Consider the following 16944-nt stretch of genomic DNA (forward strand, 5'->3'; position numbering starts at 1 on the left):
GGGCAGGTCTTGACGTGAGCCCAGCGTATCCAGATGGAAGGACTCTGGGCCACGGAGGGGACTGGAAGTTCGGTGGACTGGTCAGCAGAGCCGGCCCACGCAATAGCCCTCCCCTGCTGCCTGACCCTCTGGGGCCAGGCCCCTTTCCACAACCTGGGTTCCAGCTCGCCAGCCACGCTGGAAGCCCCAGTCCCCTTCCCGTAAACTCCGTCCTTCTGGACTAGCAAGTCGGCCTCGGTTGCTCGCAGCCAAGAACGCTGCCATATAAAAGGGCCTTCTTTGTAAGTCCTCTGTGAAGCCTATGACTGAGACCGCGCTTGTAAAGGGTTTCAGTGAATGTTTGGCTCAGCGCATGGAGCTGTTGAGATTATTACGAACTCAGATGGCCCAGGAAGGGATGATCCGAGTTAAACACAAGGTTTTAATTGACCGGAAAGGGTACACAGAGTCCTAGTTGCCGAATTGGCAACTTTCCCTCCACACGGAGCCTCTGGCTGCTTGGGGTGTCCCGCTTGCCATATTCACCATGAATTGGCAACACTTGATGAACACAACGGAGTGAAGGCCCAGACCCTCCAGAGGCCAACACCAAGTAAAGAAGAGTGTGGAGTAACGATTTCGGCAACGCAGCGTCCTTCACCAGGGTTTGCCGGCCGTCACGTAGAGGCCAAGAGACAGCAGGAGAAGTCAGTGCTGTGAAGGGTCAGGGCTCGCAGGCAGAGGTCAAGACCAGCTCTGGAGTTCAAACAGTCATCCCACGGCCACGTTCCGTGGCTGCTCGGCCTTGGTTCTTTACCAGCAGACACGCTCTGAAGTGGTCGAACCAGCTTCTCACCGGACGGGGGTGTGAGTCAGGTATAGGCTTACGACTATCGTTTGTCATTGGGTACATTCCAGACAGCAAGTGGTCGTGGCCAACAACATCACCTCCAACAGCAGCATAGCATCTCCTTCCTCTTCCTAACACTTATGGAACCATCATGAAACGCTGGGGATGGGTCACCCATTTTCCATGCATCAGGCCATCGGCTCCTTCTTGGTACCATTACTGCCGTTAACAGACTGAGACTTAACAGAAATTGAGTGGCTTGGAACAGCCCTTTACCGCTCATCTCTACCTCAGCCAGATGGCCAGGAAAGCCCCTCCTTCCCCCACCGACACACATGCTCACAAGTTCTGACTCCTTTCAGCCGGCCTTATTCTCAACAGACCTTTCTCTGCAGGCTAGACAGCCAGAGACAGACCTGCTAAAGTGCCTGCATGTTCTTCCTCAGAAGATGGGTTTTACGCCCCGGTTGGGGTTGGTGGCATATCCTGTCTCTTGCACATTATAAACTCTTACACACAATGCCAGACAAACACCCTTCGGTGATTCTACCTGGATTGACCGGGGCAGTTCAGGCCCACACGCAAAGGCAGAGGCTTGGGTATACACTTTTTTCTGGGCGTTTGGCCTTCAGCCTTCAGGCGTGCAAATCTCCCCTGACACCCCAGCACCAGGGGGCCCCCCGAAAAGGGATGATTTGTGAATGGGATTCTCAGGTGTTTTGTCCCAGATTAATTGTTTTCAGACCCAAGGTGTCAGTGATGGAAAAATGAATCACAGCCTCATTACTTTGCTGAAGAAAACAAATCCAAGGAGGCAGGTGTCTTTCTGAAAGGTCACTGGGCACGCGGATCTGGCTTGTCTCTGCAGGGGGCACAGAATGGCGGTGGGAGGGGAGACCCCGTGAGGACTGTCAGGTACGCTGTCACCACGGGGACCGCCCCACGCAGTACCACAGAGCCGGGGGTGGGGTATGGCAGTCCCCCACCCCCACCCCACCTTTCTCACTTCTCTTCCCTCACTCCAGGGAGGTGGAACCCGGCCGATCGATAGGCTGCATGGCCACAGGTGCCTGCCGCGTGGTCATTTCTCAAGCAAGACCCTGAGGGCACCTATCACAAGCAGTCAAAGGTGGCCCGAGACAGAATCAAGGCCTGTCCCATTGTGGGGCCTGTCTCTGCCTCTTTGATAAACATCCCGTGCCCAAGCTTGCAGCAAAGAAACTGTTTCCAGAATATACCACGCCACGCTTCTGGCACCTGCTGTCCCACTTTCCCCCATCAACATTTCCTTGTACTCCACAGAAGCTTTTCCCAGGTTCCCTGGCACAACGGTGGGGCCAGCCCCAGGGATCGCCCCTCCGCCACATTTTCTTCCTGCATGTTGTGTCAGGAGAGCCGAGCCGCCCCGGGGACAGCTGCTGGAGGGTGGGGAGGAGCTCCTGGCTGGAGGGGACGTGGCACGGAGACCTGGGAAGACAAGAAGCATTGCAAATTCAAGTAGGGAGGCCACACCTCGTCAGTCGTTCCTCTTTTTTTGGAGAGGATAGGGCATTATTCTGCCAACCGAGTTATCTAGCATGCTTTTTTTCTTCCTCTTCTTCTGTCTTTGGGGGAGGGGCGGAGCCAAGTCTGGATGTTGCAGCCAAGGTGGCTCTGAGCATTTTGCTTCTCCCCCGATGCCCCCCCGCTACTGCCCCCAGGAGGCTTCTCTTGCTGATCTCAGCCAGAGAGAGGTGGGCCATGGCCAAAAAGCTTGTGGGTCTAGTTCTGAAGTAGAAGGCACGGGCACACAGCCACCGGGGCCCTTGGCTCCCTTCCTCTCTCCACGTGAATGGGAAACCTACATCACCTGACCCACAGCAACTTTCCCATACAAGGCAGAGGGGTAGGGTGTGGGATGACAGGGAAGCTGCCCCTGGCCTTGGTGTGAACCCACATCACTAAGAGGATACTGGCCTTGAAAGTCAGGAAAAAAACATGAGACTTTTTTTTCTCCACTCCACGGTCAGCTTAGAAACCTATAGAACAGTCACAGGTGGGAGTGGGCACCATTTGAACTAGGGTTTCCTCAACCTCAGCACCGTGACAGCTTGGACCCTGTCACTACTTACCGTGGGGACAGTCCTCTGTATTTTTCTAGCAGCGTCCGTGTGTCTGGCGTACATCATGACAACCAAAAATGTCTCCAGCCACTGCCAAACGTCCCTGACAGTGAAAATTGCCCCGAGGAGGAGATACTGCTTCTAGTGAAGGTGTAGAGGCAGGAGAAAGCCTGGACGCCGACGTCTCCAGGATCTGGAGATGAACATTCCAGGGCCCACACAACTAATAACCATGTCATTAAGCTGCAAGAGAATTTGCAGGGAGATGCAAAAGGATTTCATAAACAATCATCATCATCACCAGCTACCTTTTCCAGAGTGCCTGTGATGTGCCAGGCACGTACCAGCTGTTCAACACACACCGTGTCTAACAAGGATTAGTGGTTATTAATGCTAGTGCCTCGTGCTGGTGACTCAGAGTAACGGGCAGCCAGAGCCACATTTTCCCCAAATACGGCAAGCACCAGATACCATGGCCAGGCCACACTCATCGCTTGCAGGAGCAAAAGGCCATGAGTTTTTTTGCCTTCACACGTGCAGTGCCTGCCCAGGGACATTTCGGGACACAGGAGGAGCTGGGGAACTGAGCCATGCTCCTATCGGAAGATCACTGGCCCCCGTGGACCCCTTCCCATCACCCGATGCCCACCTTGCTGGACTTTTATATTGGCCAAGCCCTCCTTTACACCCTCACTACACAGAGCGGCCCATGCCCAGCAGCATCCGCATCACCTGGGAGCTTGGGAGAAATCTGGAATCTCGGGCCCCACCCCTGACCCTCCAACTCAGAACCTGCATGCTCATGAGATCCCCCAGTGACTTCTCAGGGCACTAAATTCTGAGACCGGAGCAACAGTACCAGCTTGCTGGCATCTGTTAGCATTTTATTTTATTTATTTAAGATTTTATTTATTTATTTGAGAGTGAGAGAAACAGCATATAAGCAGTGGGGAGGGTCAGAGGGCTGAACAGGGAGTAGAAGACCCCCGCTGAACAAGGAGACCAATGCAGGACTCGATCCCAGGACCCGGAGATCATGACCTGAGCCAAAAGCAGATGCTTAACCCACTAAGCCCTTCCGGCCCCCTGCATCTGTCTGGATTTTATTTTATTATATTTTTTAAAATTTTTTCTTTGTTTTTTAAAGTAAGAGCCTGTAGCAGAGAGGAGTTTTGTGAGACATGAGTTGATGCGTGTAAAGCTCTTTTTTTTTTTTTAAAGATTTTATTTATTTATTTGACAGAGAGAGAAAGCACAAGCAGGGGGAGCAGCAGGCAGAGGGAGAAGGAGAAGCAGACTCCCTCTGAACTGCGCAAGGAGCCCGATGTGGAGCTCGGTCCCAGGACCCCGGGATCATGACCTGAGCCAAAGGCAGACGCTTAACCCACTGAGCCACCCAGGCGCCCCTAGCTTGCATTTTAGAGTGTACATAGATGGATGGCAACAGCCCAGCTCTCTCCAGACCCATTTATTCAACAAATATTTACTGAACACCTACCATGTGTAGTCAGGGCCTTTTACCAACAACCCCCCCCCACCCCACCCCACACAGGTGACTCTAGGGAGGAAGTCACTCGATTTACAAAGAAAGATAATGAAGCCCCACCAGCTTAAGAGCCTCAGGGACAGTCATGTTACACATAACCAGGGCAAGGGATTTTCATTCCAACATCCTATTCCTCAATGCTGGCTCTTTCTTCTACACCCATACTAGTTTTCAACTACAATCATCAGGGCAAAAAAGAAGAAACAGAAGTTTCTGCCTGTCTTAACCACTGAATCATACCAAAAGCAGGACTAGGGGCCCGGCGGGGGCGGAGGTGGGGGGTTGGGGGGTGTTATTCAGCCTGACTGCCGGCTTCCGTCATGAACTCATCTAGAATCAGAGACGGTTTAATTCACGGGGGTGAATTTTTTGTTCAACTCCATCAGTTCTAAATCAAAGGCATTTAAAGACCATCCATAAAAAAATACAAAGCAACCACAGCTCTGGAGATTTTAATGAAGCTGCACCCTCTAAGTGTCTCTTCCAGTCATCTGAAATCGAGATGGAGGTCCAGACTGTGTCCCTGTGGCAGACTGCAAACTCCTGCCCCAAGTCCCCTCCTCGCCTGGCCTTCCTAAAACTCAAAAATTTGCTTTTGTTATCACTTACTTCTGCCTGGTTTGGTTTTTGTCTTCTCATAAAGCTATCATGAGACCCGGTTCTAGGCCCCCCGCAGTTCCAAACCTCTGTGATTCCAGAGAAATTACTCCAGAGCCTCAATTTTCTCATCTGTAAAATGGGAAAGGTAGACACTGCTTCACAGAGTTCCTGGGCGGGGGGGATTCATGAAGCTAATTAATGTGGGTACTGGGCTCAGCCCCAAGCCTGAGTCCTGGCAAGTATGCAACACAGGGCAGTTCTCTTCTCCCTCCCTTTGCTCGAGAACATTCCTGGGGCAGTGGGGGGAGGGGTAGCTGGGGGCTGATGGTGATGATGAGTCTTCTTAGTGATTGGGTTGAGCCACTAGGCCTAGGAAGGGGCCCTATTCAAATGCAGAGGATGGAGCTCAACAGAAGAGCAGTTGCCGCCCTAGATGTTTGATGTAAGCTTGCCGCCATCTTGGGCATGTATTCTGTGAACTTTCTGTGATGCTCAGAAAAACCAAAAGGTCGCCATGAACGTCTCAGATGGAGGAGTGGAGCTGTACAAGTCACAGAGACACCTGACGTCCGTCTGGTTCTCCTCAGGAAACCCCCCACCACATGAGACTTAGACTTCTCTGAGACGGAAGCTCAAAATGGCAGACATCTACATTCCCAGCCTCCTTTGGGGCTGGGCAACAGCCACCAAACGCCTCGCTGAAGACTTTGACTCGGGAGCCCGGGCCTGTGAAGGACCCAGGCTGCTGAGGGTGTCACAGCAGTTGGAACTATAGCCAATGCCCAGAAGCTTCTATGCCCAGCTTCTGCGGGGTCAGCTGTGGGACGGCTTCCAGAGGTGATAGTCATGTCTCTTCAGGGGCTACCCTGGAGAGGCTGAGCCTGATCCCCCCCGCCCTCCTGAGGAATCTGCGAGCATCCCAAGTCCCTTAAAAGGTTATTTCTCTGTGGAAATTAAACTGTCTCTTGTTGAAGCTGAGAACCCTAATGGAAGCATTTCTCGGTTTAATTTCTGGTCATCGGTTTAGCTTGTAGAGAGACTTGAGTACATGCTGATAGAGAAAAACCCACTCCTGACCCACCTCCACTGTGTTTGCAAGAGAGTTTCTCAAAATGAGAGAAATGTGTGTCTCTGGGACACGCATTTCAAGGTTGACTACGGTGTAACTAGGGTATGGATAAAAATGCAGATTTCCCTACCTCTGAAACTAATAATAAGCTATATGGTAATTAATTGAATTTAAATAAAAAGGAGACCCACAAAAAATGCAGATTCCTGGTCCTCACTGTGCAGATACTGAATTAGAACTGCTGTGTGCATTTTCTCACAGACCCTTGCCCCTCCCTCCCAGTTGTTTCGCTCCCCAAAGTGTGAGAACTGCTGGTCTATGGTACTTCCTTGCTTTTTCCACATAGACAGCTGTGACATCTGTGGATCCCCATGTGATAAAATGAAGAAGGTCTTTGTGACCAGAGGCAACTGGCCCTGGGGAGCTCTGGGAGCCCTGGGTCCCATCTACCTGCCCCGAGCACTGAGAGGAACAAATATATTATACGGCACTACCTGCTTTGGGGTTCTGAGATTCTGACCTACCACAAGGTTTCTCAGACTGTGGTCTGCAGGCCAGTGCTTGGTCTGGTTTGCTGTCTGTCTGCAACCCTGTAACTAGAGAAATGGAGAGCAAGCATCCAGAAACTACTTTGACCAGGTCCCTAGGTGGTTCAGTCAGTTGAGCATCTGACTTTTGATTTCCACTCAGGTCATGATCTCAAGGTCATGGGATTGAGCCCCACCTTGGGCTTCTGTGCTCACTGGGGTGTCAGCTTCTCCCTCTCCTTCTGCCCCTTACCCTGCCCGTGATCTATCCCTCTCTCTCTCTCAAATAAACAAATACAATCTTAAAAAAAGAAAGAAAGAAAGAAAGAAAGAAAGAAAGAAAGAAAGAAAGAAAGAAGAAACTACTTTGACAGTTTGCCAAGATCATTTATATTTGCTGAATCCGCGACACAATTTTGAGCTTACATTTTGTGTGATTCTGTTTTCTATTCCATTTTTTTCTCAGAACTTCTTCTAGTAATATATTTTCATATTTTCTAGTGTTATATTTTCAAAAATGTTGGTCCATGGCAGATTGGAAAAAACCTTGTTCTTCACTAAAGATGGCCCTTCAGATGACAACTGGTCTATGGCCTTTCAGACTAACCTCCAGTCCCAGTAAACTGTAAGTCAATGTGAACAGTGTTGGTCCAGCTTCAGACCCTGAACTCTATCTGGATTCACCAGCTGCTGGGGGCTGGAAACTTCTCTCTCAACACCAATATAGCCTCTAATTCCAAGACTAGATTAGCACCTGACATTCAAAGGCCTTTTTGCTTCTGGGTAGAATAATAGAAAAAGTCATTATGACTCAAAAACACAAAGAAAACTTGATGCTTCTTCCAGGGTCAAGGTAGATGGCTCAGTGCCAACCCTAGTCCCATACCCACCCAAGCCAATACTTGTTCCCAGATCAAATGCAACCGAGCCACAAAGAACTTTCTGGGTTCAAATGTTTAAACAAGACAGTGGCAACTTCCATTTTCTCTTAAAATTCCTTATCTTTTACATCCATTTCCAAGGTTTTCCAAAGTGGGGTACCTAATTTTTCAACATTGTGGAGCAAAGATTGAAGTGTGCTGAACCACATACACATGTGAGGTAGACAGTCAGATCTGTTTTGAATTATGTATGTCATTGTGAAACCATCACTACAATCAAGATAACGAACATATCTCTTACCCTCATGAGTTTCCCTAGACGCCTCAACAACCTCTCCTTCCCTCCCCTTCGGCCCCCAGGCAACCATTAAACCACAGCTTAGCTCTCTGTCACCATAGGTTGGGTTGTATTTTCTAGAATGCAATATAAATGGAATGAGGCTTTGTTTCTGCTTTCTTTCACTCAGCATAATACTTTTGAGATTTATCCACATGACTGCAAATACCAGCATGTAATTCCTTTTCATGGCTGCGTAGTATTCCACTGTATGGCTACTTCACAACTTATTTTATCCTTTTGACTAAAAAAAAGACCAATTTTTAAAAAAAAAAGATATTTCATTTCTTAAATCCTCCTGGAAGTAGAATAACAAGGAGAAGAGGAAAAAGAAGAAAAAGGAGCACACTTTTCTGAGCCCACTATCTTCTCAGGATCTTTGCAATTGCTCTTTCCTTGGCCCAGAATGCTTGCGTCCCCAAATTGTGGCATGGCTGACACCCTTCCCTCATTCTCATCTCAGTGTGACGGTCACTTCCCTGGAGGCTTTCCTGATCCCCCTCCTCTTCCTCTCTGTGCCTCCTCCCATGCATTCTCCATCACATCACACAGTGTTATATTCTCTAAAGGACTCATCATTCTCTGCATTTATTGAGTCTTTTTTTTTTTTTTGATGTCTATCCCCTTCATTAGAATGTAGACTCCAGGAAACCAAAGAGATCCTCTCCATTTTTCACAATTATATCTTTCATGCCTAAAATACCGACTGGCATACAGTAGGCGCTCAATAAATGTTAGTTAACTGAATGGATGGATGGATGGATGGATGGATGGGCAGGCAAAGGGTCACACTATAGACTGAGTTGTGTTTTTTAAAGTTTTAAGACCTTTCGTTTTGAAACGTCTTAGAACTCCTTGATACAGTAATGACATTTGGGAGGCCACCCACCAACACTGGGAGCTACTCACAGATCAGTTCAGAGGCTAGGAAGAGAACAGAAGGAGCAGCTGAAACTTGGAAACCTACTTAATGCACTGGTGAGAAAACCAGCCTGGGCTAGCCCCACTGCTGGCCGGCTCCAAACCTCCCACAAATCATCTGAAATGTTAAATCATGTTTAAGTCCCCGATTGTGACCACCGGGAACTATGAAGGACACTCACACATAATTTACATACTGCCGAGCTCCTGAGAGCCTCTAAATAAAGCCCTCGAGGGCCCCCAGGCACTATTTTTGAGGAGAAGGACATCAAGTGACAGATTGAATCGAGTCCGTTCCCTCCACGCCAGAGAAAAAAGAAACCTCCCCCTCGGTCGCTGACATCTGTGACTGTCTTAAGCTATGTTTGCCGTCAGAGGCTTCCCAAAGCCGCCGTTAGGATCCTGAAAACCTACACGCCTGACCGTTTCCCATTTTGCCAAACGGGGGTGCCGCTTGGGAGTTTTTTTGTTTTGGTTTAGTTTGGTTCTGTTTTGTTGCTGCTGTTGTGTTTTGCTCAGATTTTCCTTCTTTTTCTAGATCTTAGCCATACAAAGGGTTTTCATCTCAAAGCAGAGGGAAGGGGTATTCATAAGAGCTCTCCGCATTCCGACCGTAAATATAAAATTACCTTTGATCACAACGTGGTCATAACACCGATCACGAGGTGGGCACAGTAGCCGCCAGACCGGTCACCTCCAGAGCCAAAGGACATGCACCTGGGAGGGCAGGACGGGCTGATGGCATCTCCCACCCCAACCATTAGATTTAGGCTACGGGGTGCTCTGTTACTGAACCTGTGCTCCATTTTTATAATCGGACAAAAATGGAAAGCAAAAAAGCCAGCAACAGGAGGCCTAAGTAAACACTGTGAGTACTTTATACCTTTCAAGGGGCCCAAAGCAAAGCAGCACCTGTTTTATTGTTGTGTTTTGTTTTCTGCTCAATCCAGAGGAGTCCATACAATCAAAACACACATGTGTGAGCCAAATAAAACAGCAAAGTGAATATGGGCTGGCACCTAAGCCACAGGCTACTTGCATGTCACTGGTGCTCAGGAACCTTCTAGAAGCAAGCAGAAGATCTGTCTCTGGCCCACGTGCACAATGAGGCTTGGGCTCGTGCACAACCTGCTCTACTTTCAATTTTCTGTATTATTCAGGACTTCCTGTTAAAATGCTAGCAAAAAAGATAAATAATTAAAAACTAAAAAAAAAAAAAAAAGTTAGAAATGCCCTGAAATCAAGCACTGTTTTTACCCTTGCTCCTATGCTGTTCCACTCACCCCCCAACACTGAGCCAGGCAATAAACACACGCCCAAGAAATAAACTCTTTGATCAACTGCCTGCAAGCAAGGAAAGGAGTTGCCGTGTTTCCGTGGTCTCCCGCACACCTGGCACGTTACGCCGCTGGGTGAATGAGTAAATGAATAGAATGATGGAGTGAATGGGGAACGATATTTTCACCATCCTGCAGCATTTGATCCTAACAACCTGTGGGGTGGTAACAATAACAGTTAACACTTATATTATGTTAATTACATGCCAGCCACTATTCTAAACTCCTCATACATATTAACTCTTTTAACCCTCAAGAGCTCTACGAAACCAGGACTATGATTATCTCCCTGGAACAGAGGAAGGAGCGGCTGGAGGTATACGGGGGTCACGCTGCTCGGAGAAGGCTGAGTGAGCTCTTTGCTGGATGATTCGAAGCACTGTGCTTCCTCTCCGCGAGCTACCTTTCCTGCAGCAGGAAACGAGAGCGTAGTGATATTAATTTGACCCACTCCATGGGTGTGCACCTAGGACCGTGTTCCCAGGACGCGGTTCAGTGACAGCCAGGATGTAAATTCCCGCAGCCTGACTCCAATGCCCAGGTAGGGCATGTGAATAAAGCTGGCCAGGGACAGTCATTTGAGATCAGCAGAAAAGACACTGTCAAGGAGATGGAGATAAAAGCCCAGCTTTCTCAGCACTATTCTCCCAAACGGGAGATGCTGTGGGGTCCAGGAAAGAAAAGGAAAATAAAAACAAACCTGGAAAATGAGGGTTTCACCCCAACTCTCCCAGGAGAAGGAGACAGATCTGGAACCAGCTTCCTGTCTTTGGTCCCTGGGCAAAGGCCGCAGGGAGTCCAGGGACCAAGTTCTAAGCAAAAGTTGCATCTGTAAGGGCCTGAGCAAAGGTTCTAAGCAAGGCTTCTCGGGGACTGGGTTTTACTACAAAATAGGTCAGAGGGTCTGGGGTGGGGAGGGGACTTGGGATGAGAAAGTAGAGGCCGGGAAAGAAAGAGAATTACAAATGGGAAGGGAAAGAAAGAGTGGGGCTATTTCCTGACCTTAGTGTGCAGGTGTTGATGGCTTTAGGATTACAATTTAGGAGATAACTCCTCCTGTTTGGGGAAGGCACAAGAAAGTAGGGAGACCCGGGTTTGGAATTGGGAAATGGAGGTCTCTCAAATTTAAAACCCCTCCTTAAATGGGGGATTAAGTCTTAGAGAACTGTGTTGTTGCTGCGGCCAGAGAGAGAAGGATGAAAACCCAGAGAAAGAAATTATAGTACAGAAATTAAGACACTTCATCAAGCTGGAAAAGGGGGAAAGAAGAGCAGGGTGGGCTGTCCACTTGCTTCCTCCACGCCACCCCTTTTTACTCATCACACATAGGGCACCAAAAAAAAAAAAAAAAAAAGAAAGAAAGAAAGAAAAAAACAAACTTGCACTAGAAGGACAAGTTGAAGTTGGTTGGGATGAGGTAAAATTACCATTCTGACTCAAAACTGCAAACTCGGAGAAGAAACACCTCTCTCCCTCACAGAGAAACCCAGAGGAATATCCCCTGGGCAAGTCAGAGCTCAGCTGACATTTGCAGGGTTTGTAAATTCTCAGTAATGTCAGTGACAGGCCTTGCGCACCAGGCTGTGGGGCAGACAAGAGCCAGGACCCCAGGATGGTTCTGAAAGCAGAGTTGTCTGCTTTCAGATGTCTACCAAAGAGAAACCAAAGGGTGCTTTCCTCCATGAACTTGGACCATCCCCAGGCAAGGTCTCCAGGCAGGCAAGCTTTTCATAAAACCAAGATGCCTGTCTCTTTGGAAACTGTTGCTCTGTTCTTTGAAGAGGGACATTGTGCTACAGAACGGTGGCAGAGTATAATTTTTTTTTTTTTTAAGATTGTTAGAAGAGATTTCCTCAATGAGTTGATCTAGGAGTTACCACTGGGAGGTCATTTGAGAGGATCTCCTATATGAATGAAAATGAGTTTCCTGGCAGACCCTCCCTCACCCAGGCACACCCCCAAATGCACACACAGCCCAGGGCTCCACGGATTTCACACCCATTCCCAGCAGATGACATAAGAAGTCATCATTTTTCACTGGATCCCAAAGTCCTACCTCCTGAGCTCAAAGATGAGAATCTGTGAGCCCTGCTGGGCGCTCTGAACATCCTGCTACCAGGTTCCAGGAATTAGCTACACTCTATTGCATGATGATAATTTTTTTTTTTCACGCTGAGAAAACCGCAGTGGGATTTTAACCAAAAGGAAGCAAAGGTTTTCTTTTTATAAATTCGATTAGTCTTTTCCACTTTCGGTACCTCGAGACATTTCCTTTGGGAGGAATTTTATACCCAGAGACCCCTTAGCGAGGCACTGTTGCATGCGGGGCGCACCGAATTTAAGTGCAAGACGCTTCGTGTGGACGCAAAGCAAAAAATCCCGGGCATTCGCAGTCGCTGGCGAAGTCAGTTTCTAAATGCTGCCGTGGGGATGGCCCTGCAAGGGAAGTAAGATGAAGCTGGCCGCGGGCAGGCTGCAGGGAACCTCTGGCTGGGAGACGTGCGGGTGGTTACCAAGCCCGACCTTCGCTCGCCACGGCCGACTTTCCCGCCTGAGCCGGCGCCGGGGCGCCTGGTCCCCGCGCGGCATTCGGCGCCGGTCTGGAGATAGCCCTTGGCTCTGAGCGGCTAGAGTCCCCCTGAAAGTGCGCCTTCTCGCCGCCGGAACTCGGGAGCGAGGGAGCCGAGTGCGCACCGCTTCGACTCCGCCGGGACCGAGGGTACCCACCCCAGCCCGCTCCCCGAGGCCTCAGGTTCGAAGCCTCTCCCACGGCCGAGGAAAGGTTAGGATTTGAGCGCCCGCAGTTCGGTTAAGGAAGGAGTTTCTGAAACTCCCGGAGAAAGCGAAGTCCCGGGGCGTGGAAAACAACCGAGCCTACGGTGGGTTTGGTCTTTGCTTTGGGTCAGTTTCTCTGCCTCCCTCCTCCCACTGCTCTAGCCCCCACGCTAGCAGAGCGTTCTAAGGGCTAGGGTAACTGTGTCAGTCCTTTCTCTGCCCCTCCACCCCAAACTTTCAGACCAGAGAAATAGAAGTAAATCCCAGGAGTGGTTAATGCGGGTGCGTCCAGGCGTCCCCATCCCAACACACACACACCATTATCCGGGTCGCCACCACCACCATCACCATCACCACCGTGGCCCCCACTCCGTCCCTCCCACCTCCCGGTACATGAAGGACTGGGAACCTGATCTCCAGGCTCCTGCCCTAAACGTTTCCCCATCGATAATACCGAGACCATCGACGGGCCTCCACCCCCACCCCCGGGGCACTGCTGCCGCCCTTTCGCCGTTTTTTTTTTTTTTTTTCCCTTAACCCAAGAAAACGAAACCTCCTCTCCTGCCCTCCTAGCCTTGGCCCGGGGGCCCGCGGGGCCTGGGGCCTACGGCTGAAGGAGCAGGGGCACGGCCAGGGCGCGCGGGGGGGGTCCCGCAGTTCCGGGGTGCCCAACCAGTGCGGGCGGAAAGAGGAGGAGGGTCCCGGGCCCAGGCCAGGCCTCATTTCAGGCTCCATCCCAAACCTGGGGTCAGACTGGGCCAGCAGGAGATATTTTTGCAGGTGGGAGAGCCAGGCCCTTGGAAAGGGGAGGCCCAACACCCTCTCCCCTTCCCAGAATCTGGGATGAAGCGGAGAGTCTGGAAAACCCGTTCGCTGGGAACTCAGCAGTGGCCCGTGGCCTTGGGGCACAGCCCTTCGGTCCACCAACCCCACAAGGCGCTCTAGGTCTTGGGAATACTGAGGAGACGCATTAGGAGAAGCACAGCCAGCGAGCCCCCCAAATGTGAGTTCACACAACTCGCCAAACGCCTCCTCCGTGTGCGGTTCTCGTTGGCCCACGAGGTCACGACCCTGGCGCAGCAGCAGCCTCACTTCGGGCCACCCCCCGTTCCCTCGCGTAGATAAGCCCCTAAGTGCCAGGCCCTCTGGTGGAAACGGCTGGTCGGAGCCGCGTCCGCCGGGCTCCCCCAGCAGCTGCCCCACCCTAGGCCGGGCCGGCGCGACCCCCTATAAAGCGCGCAGGTCACTGGGGCGAGCAAGGCGTGGGGACGGGCTTCAGCTGTGGCACTTCGGTCGCACTCACTGCCTTCTTTCGACCCGCTCAAAAGTAAAAATCAACCCTCACTCGGTCTCCGTTTTTATTAATTTAATTATTTCTTTGCCTCGCGGCACGCGAAGCCTCACCCGCGCCCTGACATCGCAGCTCCCGCGTCAGCGAACCACGGAACTTGGGCCCCAGACAATGGCCCGTAATTGATGTATTGCCATCAACAATAAAGACCAATTCTCCTCTCCCCGCCATTCCGACCATCCCCCTCCTCCCATCCCCCCTCCTCCACCCTCCCCTCTCCTCTCTCCCGGCCACAGAGGGAAAGAAAACAAACAAGAAATTAGCGGGGGACGCCGCTCCCAGAGCGAGACGCCCGCCTCTAGCCGTCGAGGACGCAAAAGAACGAAAAAAGTTATTAAAGTTTGGATCCCCCCAATTAATTCGTCTCTGCTTGCCCATTTTTAATTAAACATCGGGAAGCTGTTTTTGCGTGTGCATTTCGTTTGGTTGTTTGTTTTGGTGTTTGGGAGGAGGGAAGTCTCCCCCCCCCCCATCTTAATAACACATAGAGCAAGGAACGAACACGTGTGAAGCTATTCCGGGAGCTTCCCGTGGCGCACGCGGCGCGCACCGGGAAGAAGGGTTTGCGGGATCGCCAGCTCGGCTCGGTTCCTGGCAGCACGCGGTGACCCGGAGGCCCGGACTTGCAAGAAGCCAAGAGTGTTAGAGACGGATGCGGGCGGCTCCAAATGCAGGCACATTCGGAGAAAGGAGCGTGCGACTGCATATGTACCGGCACGTTAGTGTACCTGGGATAGTGCGGGCTGCTGTGTGCGAGGACCACAATTTGCAGGGGTGGGCGGGGGGTGGGGGTGCGGGATTGGCACGTGCTACTGTACACTTTCCCGGGGGTCTGGGGGAAGTGAGCTTCTCGCACCCCAGGAGCACGCAGATCCATCTTTGCCGAGGGATCTCTTTAAATATTCAGTGAGAAATAATGGCATTTGAAGCACCACCTATGGAAACATTATTATCTTCATTCTTCAACATCAGCCCCACTGATAGCTTCGTTTGTCTTTTTATCAAAATCTACTGTAACCAACAGGACCTGGGGAGAAAGGGAGAGCGAGGTGGAGAGGGAGTGTGTGTGTGCGTGCGTGTCAGGGACCGAGCAAGGGCAGAAGAGAGGAAAAATAAGAGGGAGAAAAGGTGAAGAAAGGGCGAACGAGAATAAAGAAAGAAGGGAGAAGTGAGACCAAGGTGGGGGGGAAAAAGTCGCCAAGAGGAACACAGAAACATTAACCCGCACCCGCACACAAAAGATTTGGAATTTAAAAAAAAAAAAAAAAAAAGACCAACGAAGATAAAAGAGAAGAGTCATTTGGGGAAGAGCGGTAAGGGTCCCAAGCACGCGAAACTCTACTCGAAAGATTGGTGCCCACTTCGCGCGAACCGACTGTGGTGCTCTCCAGACTCAAGGGCGCTCCCGAATTGGGGCGTCCTTATGAGCCCTCTCCTCTCCCGATAGCGAGATAGGGCAGGGATTGTGTATCTGCACCCCCCCTCCTCCCCCATTCCTCAAGCGAAGTTTAGTTTGTCCTTCGGGCGCAGGACTTCGGGAACCCTGGAGCGAGGAGACCCCGAGGCGCGAGGGGAAAGAGCTAGGCTGAGCCGAGGACTGAGCCTCAGGTTCGCGGTCGCCGGAGCCCAGCGGAGGGAGCGCAAGACCCACGTTCCCGATTCAGGACCCCGGGGCGCGGGTAGGGAGGCTGCGTCCCAGACTGGGGAGATGGAGCTAGTGCGAAAAGTTTGGGTGCCGCGCTCGGCAAGCGCCGGAGAGACGGAGGCGAGCTTCTGTCGGGCCAGACAGCTGTCCCCCCACCCCCACCCCCACCCCTACTACTCCCCGCTCCGCACGGCCACCTGGTTGCCAGGAGCTTGGGGCGCGGTCCCCTCCCCCCAGGGCGGGGAGCCCAAGGGTCCCGAGGACTGGCTTTGCCCACGGCCCGGCCGGCCTGGGCCGCGCCTCCCGAGGCCAGGGGCGGGTTGCAGCGTTCAGGGTAAGCGGCGGCCCCTCCCCTCCCCCCGGCTGGAGCTGAACTCGGATCCCAGGCCGGTCCCTGCTCTCCGCCCGCCCCGGGCTCGGCGGCGCCACCGCCGCCGCCGCCTCCCCGCGGAGTGACGCGCCCTGCAGCCAACCGGGGCAGCCGGGGGGGAGGTCCGGAGGGGTCCTGGGCGGAGCCGGGCCGCCCCTTATCCCACGGGCTCGGGGCTGCTTCTCCCGAAAACTTCAGCCCTAATTGTCCTGGGAATGTCCGAGGTAGAGAAGGGAAGCGAGGGAGCAACGAGAGGCTGGAGGATCGGGGCCCTTTGAGAAGGATCCGGGTGGCGGGAGAGTTGTCCCTCCCCCCTCCAAAAGCCCCAAACCCATCACGTTCCCAAACCTTTCCTCGGTCCTCTTCTCCGCGCCCCCGCGAGCCCGCGATCCAGGGGATGGAGAACTCGGGGCGAAGGAGCGCCGAGCCAGGCGGCGAGCGGGAGGGAGGCCGGGCCGCGGGCAGGAGGCGGACCGGCGTGGGGCTGGCTCTTCCCCACTCGCTTATTTTTTTTTTTTTATGGGGTGGGGGTGGGCTGCTTTCTGGTAGCTCTTAAAGAAACGAAGAAACACTCACGAAACGGGACTTCCTCCCCCCCAAATCCCGCCACGGGACTCCCTCCCCCCGCGGGCCGGCGCGCCTAGCGCGGGAGTT

At 52.0% G+C, this 16944-nt stretch overlaps 1 long non-coding RNA gene across 1 annotated transcript; it reads right to left on the reverse strand.

The window, feature by feature from the left end:
* Window positions 1-403: 403 nt before the first annotated feature.
* On the reverse strand, window positions 404-16753 carry LOC308358899. Its single transcript, XR_013968352.1, has 3 exons — window positions 16639-16753; window positions 2941-3174; window positions 404-2296 (listed from the first exon to the last, which is right to left on the reverse strand). It is a non-coding gene; the product is annotated as an uncharacterized lncRNA (long non-coding RNA).
* Between the last annotated feature and the right edge of the window lie 191 nt (window positions 16754-16944).

This window comes from Martes martes, assembly GCF_963455335.1.
Source record: "Martes martes genome assembly, chromosome: 17".
In the NCBI taxonomy this organism is placed as follows: Eukaryota; Metazoa; Chordata; class Mammalia; order Carnivora; family Mustelidae; genus Martes; species Martes martes.